The sequence below is a fragment of the Oncorhynchus kisutch genome, linkage group LG6 (assembly GCF_002021735.2).
Source record: "Oncorhynchus kisutch isolate 150728-3 linkage group LG6, Okis_V2, whole genome shotgun sequence".
In the NCBI taxonomy this organism is placed as follows: domain Eukaryota; kingdom Metazoa; phylum Chordata; class Actinopteri; order Salmoniformes; family Salmonidae; genus Oncorhynchus; species Oncorhynchus kisutch.
The window spans coordinates 7,018,339-7,030,838 of NC_034179.2; the positions used below are offsets into that span (position 1 = coordinate 7,018,339).

Here is a 12,500-nt window from a genome sequence, read left to right on the forward strand (position 1 = left end):
CCACCTCTACACACAGGACAAAGACCGCTATCTCAGCCTTTCACATTTTGAGATTAAACATATTACAAGAGAGGCATAATATAATATTGTAGAGTACTTATTTTCCAAACATTTCCTGGTCATATGTTGACCTAGTTGACCTCTGTCTCTGTCTAATAGCATGATGACTAGAGGCTAGTTGACCTCTCTCTCTGTCTAGTGCACTATATATAGGGAATAGGGTTCCATAGGCCTCTGGTCTAAAGTAGTGCACTATATAGGGAATTGGGTTCCATAGGGCTCTGGTCTAAAGTAGTGCACTATGTAGGGAATAGGGTTCTATAGGGCTCTGGACTAAAGTAGTGCACTATATAGGGAATAGGGTTCTATAGGGCTCTGGTCTAAAGTAGTGCACTATATAGGGAATAGGGTTCCATAGGGCTCTGGTCTAAAGTAGTGCACTATATAGGGAATAGGGTGCCATAGGCGTCTGGTCTAAAGTAATGCACTATATAGGGAATAGGTTTCTATAGGGCTCTGGTCTAAAGTAGTGCACTATATAGGGAATAGGGTTCTATTTGGGACACAAACCGGGGGTTGATGGAGGTGGCCTCCTCTCCACTCCCCCTTCACTCCCCCTTAGCCCTACTTGATTATTCCGGGCACTGTCAGCGTAGGGCCGGGCACGACCTTGGCACTGCCCCCAGCGGCGGAGGGGGTTTGTCGGGGAGAGCAGAGAGGAGTACCCCTGTTGATGGAGCTCGACGTGGAGCTCCAGAGGACAGCGGGGGGGTGAGATGGACAGAGGAGAGAGGAGCCCCCCGACCCCTAACGTAGGAGGTGAGTGGCCGCACAGTTAACACCTGTTAATTAGGTTAACTGGAGGTGACCGGAGGGGGGGGAGGGTGGAGGACAGGGGACAAGAGGAAGGGAAATTAGATTACTGTGGAGGGAGTCAAGAGTAGAAGAAAGAGGAAGAGGAGGGGGAGAGGAGGGAAGAGGAGGGGAGAGGAGGGGGAGAGGAGGGGGAGAGGAGGGGAGAGGAGGGGGAGAAAAGAAGGGGAGAGGAGGGGGAGAGGAGGGGAAAGGAGGAGAGGAGGGTTTTTGTGGGCCTCTAGCCAGCCATCATGGGCCATCTGTGGCGGGGAAAGAGAGAATAAGGAAGAGGAGTGGAGGAGAGGGGAGAGGAGAATAGGGGAAGGAGGGTCATATTTCAAAAGGAATATCTCAAACAGGAGGGATCATAGAGTCAGACACCTGCACAGCTCTGGGACTACACAGCTCTGGGACTACACAGCTCTGGGACTCCACAGCTCTGGGACTACACAGCTCTGGGACTACACAGCTCTGGGACTCCACAGCTCTGGGACTACACAGCTCTGGGACTACACAGCTCTGGGACTACACAGCTCTGGGACTCCACAGCTCTGGGACTACACAGCTCTGGGACTACACAGCTCTGGGACTACACAGCTCTGGGACTACACAGCACTGGGACTACACAGCTCTGGGACTACACAGCTCTGGGACTACACAGCAATGGGACTATACAGCTCTGGGACTACACAGCACTGGGACTACACAGCACTGGGACTACACAGCTCCTATAGACCAGTATAATGGTAGTCAGCTATCCAATACTAGGCTAATGATAGACCATAGACTGGCACGTCCAGACCAGGATAATACCGGCTGATCTCAGCTTTACAGACAGAGGGAGATACATGGTGGTAACATCCTATGATAATAATATACTATATCATAAGGAGAAATATTTGAATATTTGAAATATAAATCAAGGTGAGACAGGAAGTATTGTATTAATCTCCAACCAGCTGACTCGTTTTACTACCTGCATTATCCACCTCAGAAAATTCTCCCCCCCAAAAATCTCAACAAAAAAACTAAATATTCCCCCCCCCCCCCCCCCCCCAGCAGAGAAACAGCCTCAGAAACAGCCTCTTAACCAGGGCTACAAAATAAACCTCAGAACTTATCTGTAGAGAACAGACCAGGTGGTAGTAAACAGACCAGGTGGTATAGAGAACAGACCAGGTGGTATAGAGAACAGACCAGGTGGTAGAGAACAGACCAGGTGGTAGAAAACAGACCAGGTGGTATAGAGAACAGACCAGGTGGTATAGAGAACAGACCAAGGTGGTAGAGAGATAGCGAGACCAGAGTGGTAGAAGAACAGACCCAGGGGTGGTAGAGAGGAGACAGACCAGGTGTAGAGAACTAGACCAGGTGGTTATGAGAAGGAACAGACCAGGTGGTATAGAGAACAGACCAGGTTGGTATAGGAGAACAGACCAGGTGGTATAGAGAACAGGACCAGGTGGTATAGCGAACAGACCAGGTGGTATGAGAGAACCGACCAGGTGGTTTAGAAGAGAACAGACCATGGTGGTATAGAGAACCAGACCATGGTTGGTATAGAGAACAGGACCAGGTGGTCAGAGGAGGACGAACAGACCAGGTGGTAGTAGAGAGAACAGACCAGGTGGTATAGAGAACAGACCAGGTGGTATAGAGAACAGACCAGGTGGTAGAGAGAACAGACCAGGTGGTAGAGAGAACAGACCAGGTGGTAGAGAGAACAGACCAGGTGGTATAGAGAACAGACCAGGTGGTATAGAGAACAGACCAGGTGGTAGAGAGAACAGACCAGGTGGTAAAGAGAACAGACCAGGTGGTAGAGAGAACAGACCAGGTGGTAGAGAGAACAGACCAGGTGGTATAGAGAACAGACCAGGTGGTAGAGAGAACAGACCAGGTGGTAGAGAGAACAGACCAGGTGGTAGAGAGAACAGACCAGGTGGTAGAGAGAACAGACCAGGTGGTAGAGAGAACAGACCAGGTGGTATAGAGAACAGACCAGGTGGTATAGAGAAACAGACCAGGTGGTAGAGAGAACAGAACTCCCTCTACCAGAAACACACCTCTCAATTCAATTCAAGGGGCTTTATTGTTAAGGGAAACATGTGTTAACATTGCCAAAGCAAGTGAGGGTAGATAATATATAAAGTGAAAAAAATAAAAAAATTAACAGTAAACATTACACATACAGAAGTTTCAAAAGAATAAAGACATTTCACATGTCATATTATATATATACAGTGTTGTAACGATGTACAAATGGTTAAAGTGCAAACAGGGAAAATAAATAAACATAAATATGGGTTGTATTTACAATGGTGTTTGTTCTTCACTGGTTGCCCTTTTCTTGTGGCAATACACCTCTCTCTCGCTCCTCCCTCTACCTGAAACACAGCTCTCTCTCTCTCTCTCTCTCTCTCTCTCTCTCTCTCCTCCCTCTACCAGAAACACACCTCTCTCTCTCCCTCTCCTCCCTCTACCAGAAACACCTCTCTCTCTCTCTCTCTCTCTCTCTCTCTCTCTCTCTCTCTCTCTCTCTCTCTCTCTCTCCTCCCTCCACCAGAAACACACCTCTCTCTCTCTCCTCCCTCTACCTGAAACACAGCTCTCTCTTCTCTCTCTCTCTCTCTCTCTCTCTCTCCCTCTCCCTCTCTCTCTCTCCTCCCTCCACCAGAAACACACCTCTCCCTCTCTCTCTCCTCCCTCTACCAGAAACACACCTCTCTCTCTCTCTCTCTCTCTCTCTCTCTCCTCCCTCCACCAGAAACACCTCTCTCTCTCTCTCTCTCTCTCTCTCTCTCTCTCCTCCCTCCACCAGAAACACACCTCTCTCTCTCTCTCTCTCTCTCTCTCTCTCTCTCTCTCTCTCTCTCCTCCCTCCACCAGAAACACACCTCTCTCTCCTCCCTCTACCTGAAACACACCTCTCTCTCTCTCTCTCTCTCTCTCTCTCCTTCCTCTACCTGAAACACACCTCTCTCTCTCTCTCTCTCTCTCTCTCTACAAGGTGTTGAAAGCGTTCCACAGGGATGCTGGTCCATGTTGACTCCAATGCTTCCTTCCCACAGTCGTGTCAAGTTGGCGTGATGTCCTTTAGGTGGTGGATCATTCTTGATACACACAGGGAACGGTTGTGTATGATAAACCCAGCAGCTGTGCAGTTGTTGACAGACTAAAACCAATGCGTCTGGCACCTACTACCATATCCTGTTCAAAGACACTTCAATATGTTGTCTTGCCCATTCACCCTCTGAATGGCACACATATACAATCCATGTCTCAATTGTCTCAGGGCTTAAAAATCCTTCTTTAACATGTCTCCTCCCCTTCATCAACACTGATTGAAGTGGATTTAACAAGTGACATCAATAAGGAATCGTACCTTTCACCTGGATTCACCTGGATTCCCCTGGCAAGTCTGTGTCACTGAAAGAGCAGGTGTTCTTAATGTTTTGTCCACTCAATGTATTTCATGGAGCAAGTCAAGTTTAATTAGGCTTCTGGTATTCATGTCAAAAGATACATTATCTGTGCCAGTGGCCACTGGCTCACAACTTGAGGGGACAGTAGACAGGCATACACACACACACACACACACACACGCATGCACGCACGCACGCACGCACGCACACACACACACGCACACACGCGCACGCACACACACACGCACACACACACTACGGCTAAGGCCAACGCTCGCCTTGTGTTCCGTTACCGCCTCAGTTGACCGGCCCGAGAGAGTTAAGAGAGCATTCAGTTAAAACGCCAACCGAGGAAAGAGAGGGGGTGAGGAAAGAGAGGGGGTGAGGAAGAGAGGGGGTGAGGAAAGAGAGGAACTGAGGAAAGAGAGGGGGTGAGGAAAGAGAGGGGGTGAGAAAAGAGAGGAACTGAGGAAAGAGAGGGGGTGAGGAAAGAGAGGAACTGAGGAAAGAGAGGGGGTGAGGAAAGAGAGGGGGTGAGAAAGAGAGGGGGTGAGGAAAGAGAGGGGGTGAGGAAAGAGAGGGGGTGAGAAAAGAGAGGAACTGAGGAAAGAGAGGGGGTGAGGAAAGAGAGGAACTGAGGAAAGAGAGGGGTGAGGAGAAGAGAGGGGGTGAGGAAAGAGAGGAACTGAGGAAAGAGAGGGGGTGAGGAAAGAGAGGAACTGGAGGAAAGAGAGGGCGGTGAGGAAAGAGAGGAACTGAGGAAAGAGGAGGGGTGAGGAAAGAGAGGAACTGAGGAAAGAGAGGGGGTGAGGGAAAGAGAGGAACTGAGGAAAGAGAGGGGGTGAGGAAAGAGAGGGGGTGAGAAAGAGCGGGGTGAGGAAAGAGAGGAACTGAGGAAAGAGCGGGGGTTGAGGAAAGAGAGGGAACTGAGGAAAGAGAGGGGGGTGAGGGAAAGAGAGGGGTGATGAAAGAGAGGCACTGAGGAACGAGAGGGGCGTGAGGAAAGAGAAGAACTGAGGAAAGAGAGGAACTGAGGAAAGAGAGGGGGTGAGAAAGAGAGGGGGTGAGAAAGAGAGGAACTGAGGAAAGAGAGGGACTGAGGAAAGAGAGGAACTGAGGAAAGAGAGGGGGTGAGGAAAGAGAAGGGGTGAGGAAAGAGAGGCACTGAGGAAAGAGAGGGGGTGAGGAAAGAGAGGAACTGAGGAAAGAGAGGGGGTGAGGAAAGAGAGGAACTGAGGAAAGAGAGGGGGTGAGGAAAGAGAGGGGGTGAGGAAAGAGAGGAACTGATAAACATCAAGTCACCTGACTTCTGTGTTGTGTCCCCTTTTTATGAGGCCTGGTCCAAATGTAGTGCACAGTGTAGAGAATAGGGTTCTATTTGTGACGCAGACAGTGTGTTTAGCTGTTTAGCTAAATGCCCTTCGTCATTGACTGACTGTGTGAGCCACTTACAGGAAAGGTAAAGGACAAGAGTTTGCTTACAAGACACATCCGGGTCATTTTTCTCAGACTGGATACATGAGAATTAGAAAAACTTCACAACTTCTCACTTCTGTGTGGCTGAGTGGTAGTTCTACTGGTGAGTCCTGGGGTCGGCAGGTAGCCTAGTGGTTAGAGGGTTGGACTAGGAACCGTAGACGTTGCTAGATCGAATCCCCGAGCTGACAAAAAATAGGACGTTCTGCCCCTGAACAAGGCAGTTAACCCACTGTTCCCCGGTAGGCAGTCATTTTAAATAAGAATTTTGTTCTTAATTAAATGACTTGCCTGGTTCAATAAATCAATCCCAAACAGACTGGAAGGTATCTCTGAAGCTGTTCATTGACTTTCCAAAGAATATTGTACTGTGTGTTTGTTTCTCATTTCTGTTTTTTTACCCTTCTAAAAAAAACAGTGATTTGTCATGTAGCCATTTGCATGGCCTCTCTCCTCCAATACAATTCATCTTGGTAAAACATCTCTTACCTGTTAGTCTGGAGTTGAGGTATGGAGGAGAGATGTTGTCGTGTGGGTGGGAGCCCATTTCACGGCTAGTCATGTGAGTGTACTGGGAACCATCAGCATAACTCTGGAACAGAGAGAGAGAACTGACTGGGTCAGGATAGTAACAGTACTGGATCAGGATAGTAACAGTACTGGGTCAGGATAGTAACAGTACTGGGTCAGGATAGTAACAGTACTGGGTCAGGATAGTAACAGTACTGGGTCAGGACAGTAACAGTACTGGATCAGGATAGTAACAGTACTGGGTCAGGATAGTAACAGTACTGGGTCAGGATAGTAACAGTACTGGGTCAGGATAGTAACAGTACTGGGTCAGGATAGTAACAGTACTGGGTCAGGATAGTTACAGTACTGGGTCAGGATAGTAACAGTACTGGGTCAGGATAGTAACAGTACTGGGTCAGGACAGTAACAGTACTGGGTCAGGACAGTAACAGTACTGGGTCAGGATAGTAACAGTACTGGGTCAGGACAGTAACAGTACTGGGTCAGGACAGTAACAGTACTGGGTCAGGACAGTAACAGTACTGGGTCAGGATAGTAACAGTACTGGGTCAGGACAGTTACAGTACTGGGTCAGGATAGTTACAGTACTGGGTCAGGATAGTTACAGTACTGGGTCAGGACAGTTACAGTACTGGGTCAGGATAGTTACAGTACTGGGTCAGGATAGTTACAGTACTGGGTCAGGACAGTATATTTCAGGTTGTATATATTTCAGGATATATATATTACAGGTTGTATATATTTCAGGTTGTATATATTACAGGTTGTATATATTACAGGTTGTATATATTACAGGTTGTATATATTACAGGTTGTATATATTACAGGTTGTATATATTACAGGTTGTAGAGTAACGTGTCTAGATTTCCTGCTTCGACATATTTCCTCAGGTATTACACATTACACTGCTATGTTTGTCTTTGGAACTCACCTTTGAAGGGGCACCTCTATGTCCCCACGTCCCTGCACTGGCTCTGTCCCCCATGTCTACAAGAAGACAGAAACAAAGAGAGAACATGAGACTTAAAGAACCGTAGTGACTTTACCTTGTTAACTATTTACATCTACCGCCAGCAGCTAAAATATGGATTAAAATCGGCCATTTTTCCTCACTTTCATAACCTGATAATAACCTCAACGTTTACTACTGAAATCTAAGGCACACAGATTAACATGAAACACATTGATTATATATATATAGAATGTTTTACATAAAATAAAATACCACTTTAAACACAAAGCCTAAAAACACAAGTTTGGTTAGATTTCTTCAGTCCTGTTCCTCAGCGTTTTACTGAAACTGGGGAGGAGTTTGCTATAGTCTCTACTGCTGATTGCCACTTTAATCCTAATTAATCGATTCATATTATTGGATGAATGTAGATAAGAAAACAACGATCAATTGTAATAATTGTAATAAATATTATATTATAATAATACAGTATATTTTGTTTTGCATTGTGCATCAGTGTCACGCCCTGACCACAGAGTGCCATTGTTTCTCGATGGTGTAGTAGGTCAGGGCGTGACTAGGGGGTATTCTAGCTTAATCATTTCTATGTTGGTGTTCTAGTTTATATTTTCTATGTTGGTGTTTTGTGTATGATTCCCAATTAGAGGCAGCTGGTAATCGTTGTCTCTCATTGGGGATCATATTTAAGTAGATATTTTTCCCACCCTGTGTTTTGTGGGATATTATTTTGTGTTTGTGTTTGTGTACCACGTAGTCACGGTTCGTTGTTCGTTTATTGTTTGTTTGTTTGTTTGTTTTTTCTTTAAGTTTCACTTTTGAAATAATTATGTGGAACTCAACCTCCGCTGCGCCTTGGTCCCGTTCCTACGACAACCGTGACAATCAGGATTACCGTGTACCCCGGTGTAGTCAAAACTGACTGACATGATGTGTCTCGATGTCTCTCACACCCTGAACTGGTGTAGAGTCAAATATCTTGATTAAACACCTTCTTTGTTCTCTTTATTTCTTGGTTCTTCAGAAAACCGTCCTTTGTGTCCGTGAATAGAGGAGAACTTACTCACACTGTAGAGTTAATCTGACACCATTGATAGCGTGCAGAGAACACAATGCAAACATCCCAGCTGTTACAGAACACTCTGGGAGCTGTGGAGAGTCACTACCTAGTCTACAGTGTGGAGAGTCACTACCTAGTCTACAGTGTGGAGAGTCACTACCTAGTCAACAGTATGGAGAGTCACTACCTAGTCAACAGTGTGGAGAGTCACTACCTAGTCAACAGTATGGAGAGTCACTACCTAGTCTACAGCGTGGAGAGTCACTACCTAGTCTACAGTGTGGAGAGTCACTACCTAGTCTACAGTGTGGAGAGTCACTACCTAGTCTACAGTGTGGAGAGTCACTACCTAGTCTACAGTATGGAGAGTCACTACCTAGTCTACAGTGTGGAGAGTCACTACCTAGTCAACAGTATGGAGAATCACTACCTAGTCAACAGTGTGGAGAGTCACTACCTAGTCAACAGTATGGAGAGTCACTACCTAGTCAACAGTATGGAGAGTCACTACCTAGTCTACAGTGTGGAGAGGCACTACCTAGTCTACAGTGTGGAGAGGCACTACCTAGTCTACAGTGTGGAGAGTCACTACCTAGTCTACAGTGTGGAGAGGCACTACCTAGTCTACAGTGTGGAGAGTCACTAACAGTCTACGTCTTAAATCAAACTAAACTACCTCTTAAATCAAACTAGACTACCTCTTAAATCAAACTAGACTACCTCTTAAATCAAACTAGACTACCTCTTAAATCAAACTAGACTTCCTCTTAAAACAGGAAACATGTGTGGAGTAAGGACAGAATTCAGTACTCAAGTCAAAGTCAGTCACCGCCCTGGTTGTGTGTCTCCCGGTCTGTGCCTGAGTGAAGGAGTCAATCAGGAAGCTGTAATCAGTTCTCTACACAGTATATATGTATATACTGTATATACAGGTGTTGCTGACCACTGACTGTCCCATTCATAACTCAACCAGGTGGACGGACACCAGTGTATTTCTGCTCTTCTCTCAACATACACACATATGAGTGAACACCTGGTGGGATTGGTCTCATATGGAGGATAGTTGACTTCAGCCCTGGGCCTCTCACCAGGTGGATACCACTCTGCTCATCACTTAACAAGTCAAAATACATACAGATTAGCGTACAACTCCTCTTAAGGCTACGGTGGTTGGAAGCAGTTGGATTTGAACCCACTCTTCCGAAGAGACTGGAGACAAAGTGTATTTAGTTTGTGCAGAACCAGACTGTTGTGGAGAACTGAGTACCTACCTAAACAAGTTGTAGAGAATTGAGTACCTACCTAAACAAGTTGTAGAGAATTGAGTACCTACCTAAACAAGTTGTAGAGAATTGAGTACCTGCATAAACAAGTTGTGGAGAACTGAGTACATACCTAAACAAGTCTGTCTGTCTGTCTGTTACACCTGCCTGTCTGTCTGTTACACCTGTCTGTTTGTCTGCCTGTCTGTCTGTTACCTGTCTGTCTGTCTGTCTGTCTGTCTGTCTGTCTGTCTGTCTGTCTGTCTGTCTGTCTGTCTGTCTGTCTGTCTGTCTGTCTGTCTGTCTGTCTGTCTGTCTGTCTGTCTGTCTGTCTGTCTGTCTGTCTGTTTACACCTGCCTGTCTGTCTGCCTGCCTGTCTGTCTGTCTGTCTGTCTGTCTGTCTGTCTGTCTGTCTGTCTGTCTGTCTGTCTGTCTGTCTGTCTGTCTGTCTGTCTGTCTGTCTGTCTTTCTGTCTGTCTGTCTGTCTGTCTGTCTGTCTGTCTGTCTGTCTGTCTGTCTGTACTGTACTAACTTCAGAAACATTTGTAAACCTAGAAAACGGCTTCACGTTTTCATTTCCTGAACGTGATGTAAATGACGAGCCGCTTCACGTTTTCATTTCCTGAACGTGATGTAAATGACGAGCCGCTTCACGTTTTCATTTCCTGAACGTGATGTAAATGACGAGCCGCTTCACGTTTTCATTTCCTGAACGTGATGTAAATGACGAGCCGCTTCACGTTTTCATTTCCTGAACGTGATGTAAATGACGAGCCGCTTCACAGGAAGAAGTAGGAAGAATATTACATGTCTTAATATTCAATGAAACAATAATCTATTTGAAAAAAAGGCACAAAAGGACGATAACGTCTTACTAAATCTGTAAAACGGACCACAGGGGATGATTATTGTATTATCTAAAATAAACATTGTAGAATCATCCGCACAACTGAATAGTTTTTGTGTTGTGGGAACATATCTCTAGTGACGTCACCACAACGTTCCCGCAACCAAATGAAACATTCTGGGAACCTTTAAAGAACAGACGAAATGTGTTTAGGGAACGTTCTCGCAACGTCAAACAAATGTTTTTATACAACAAACATTCATAGCTCAACCTGACAAATGTTCTGGGAACTCTCTTTTCTCTCTTCGTCCTAGTTGGGCCACGGCTCAAAGTATACGGTCGCTTTTAGCTTATTCTGGGGCACACACACACACACACACACACACATACATACATACGCACACAAGAACGCATTCATGAACATATATACACAGGCAGAAACGCACACACACACACACACACACAGCAGAGTGTAGAAGAGTGGGTCTACTTTAATAAATCCATTTTACAGGATTAGAGCGAGCGATAGTGGCCCGTAATCCACGGTGCTTTTGCAGAGAGAGGGACAGAGACAGAGAGACAGACAGAGACAGAGAGATGGACAGAGACAGAGAGATGGACAGAGACAGAGATACAGACAGAGAGAGAGACAGAGAGATGGACAGAGACAGAGAGAGAGAGATGGACAGAGAGAGAGACAGAGAGATGGACAGAGACAGAGAGACAGAGACAGAGAGATGGACATAGAGAGAGACAGAGAGATGGACAGAGACAGAGAGACAGAGACAGAGAGAGGGACAGAGACAGAGAGATGGACAGAGACAGAGATACAGACAGAGAGATGGACAGAGACAGAGACAGAGAGACAGAGAGATGGACAGAGACAGAGAGACAGAGACAGAGAGATGGACAGAGACAGAGATACAGACAGAGAGAGAGACAGAGAGATGGACAGAGACAGAGAGACAGAGAGATGGACAGAGACAGAGAGATGGACAGAGACAGAGAGATGGACAGAGACAGAGACAGAGAGACAGAGAGATGGACAGAGACAGAGAGACAGAGACAGAGAGATGGACAGAGACAGAGATACAGACAGAGAGAGAGACAGAGAGATGGACAGAGACAGAGATACAGACAGAGAGATGGACAGAGACAGAGACAGAGAGACAGAGAGATGGACAGAGACAGAGAGACAGAGACAGAGAGATGGACAGAGACAGAGATACAGACAGAGAGAGAGACAGAGAGATGGACAGAGACAGAGAGATGGACAGAGACAGAGAGATGGACAGAGACAGAGAGATGGACAGAGACAGAGAGATGGACAGAGACAGAGAGATAACTATAACAAAGAATAAAGAGCAAAAACATTATCTATCCAAAATGGAGATGTGTGTATAAACCACTTCTCCAATCTTTTTGTCTCTATAACAAAGACCAAACAGCAAAAACATATACATGATCAAATACAGATCTTAGAATCAACTATTAAAGACCAGAACACACTGGATTCTAGAACACACTGGATTCCAGAACCCACTGGATTCTACAATTACATTGAAAGAACTACAGGACAAAATAAAAACCCTCCAACCCAAAAAGGCCTGTGGTGTTGATGGTATCCTCAATGAAATGATCAAATATACAGACAACAAATTCCAATTGGCTATACTAAAACTCTTTAACATCATCCTTAGCTCTGGCATCTTCCCCAATATTTGGAACCAAGGTCTGATCACCCCAATCCACAAAAGTGGAGACAAATTTGACCCCAATAACTACCGTGGAATATGCGTCAACAGTAACCTTGGGAAAATCCTCTGCATTATCATTAACAGCAGACTCATACATTTCCTCAATGAAAACAATGTACTGAGCAAATGTCAAATTGGCTTTTTACCAAATGATCATACAACAGACCATGTATTCACCCTGTACACCCTAATTGACAAACAAACAAACCAAAACAAAGGCAAAGTCTTCTCATGCTTTGTTGATTTCAAAAAAGCCTTCGACTCAATTTGGCATGAGGGTCTGCTATACAAACTGATGGAAAGTGGTGTTGG

The 12,500-nt window shown here is 45.7% G+C and overlaps 1 protein-coding gene across 4 annotated transcripts in view; it reads right to left on the reverse strand.

Moving 5' to 3' along the window:
* LOC109879714 (transcription factor 4) overlaps nucleotides 1–12,500 on the reverse strand; it is a 351,270-nt gene that overhangs the window by 243,431 nt on the left and 95,339 nt on the right. For all 4 annotated transcript variants that reach the window (XM_031826057.1, XM_031826058.1, XM_031826059.1 and 1 more), the window contains exons 5-6: nucleotides 7,223–7,278; nucleotides 6,246–6,348 (exon numbers count right to left, since the gene is read on the reverse strand). The gene's annotated coding sequence lies outside the window, so the exon portion shown is untranslated. The remainder of the gene's footprint in view (nucleotides 1–6,245; nucleotides 6,349–7,222; nucleotides 7,279–12,500) is intronic.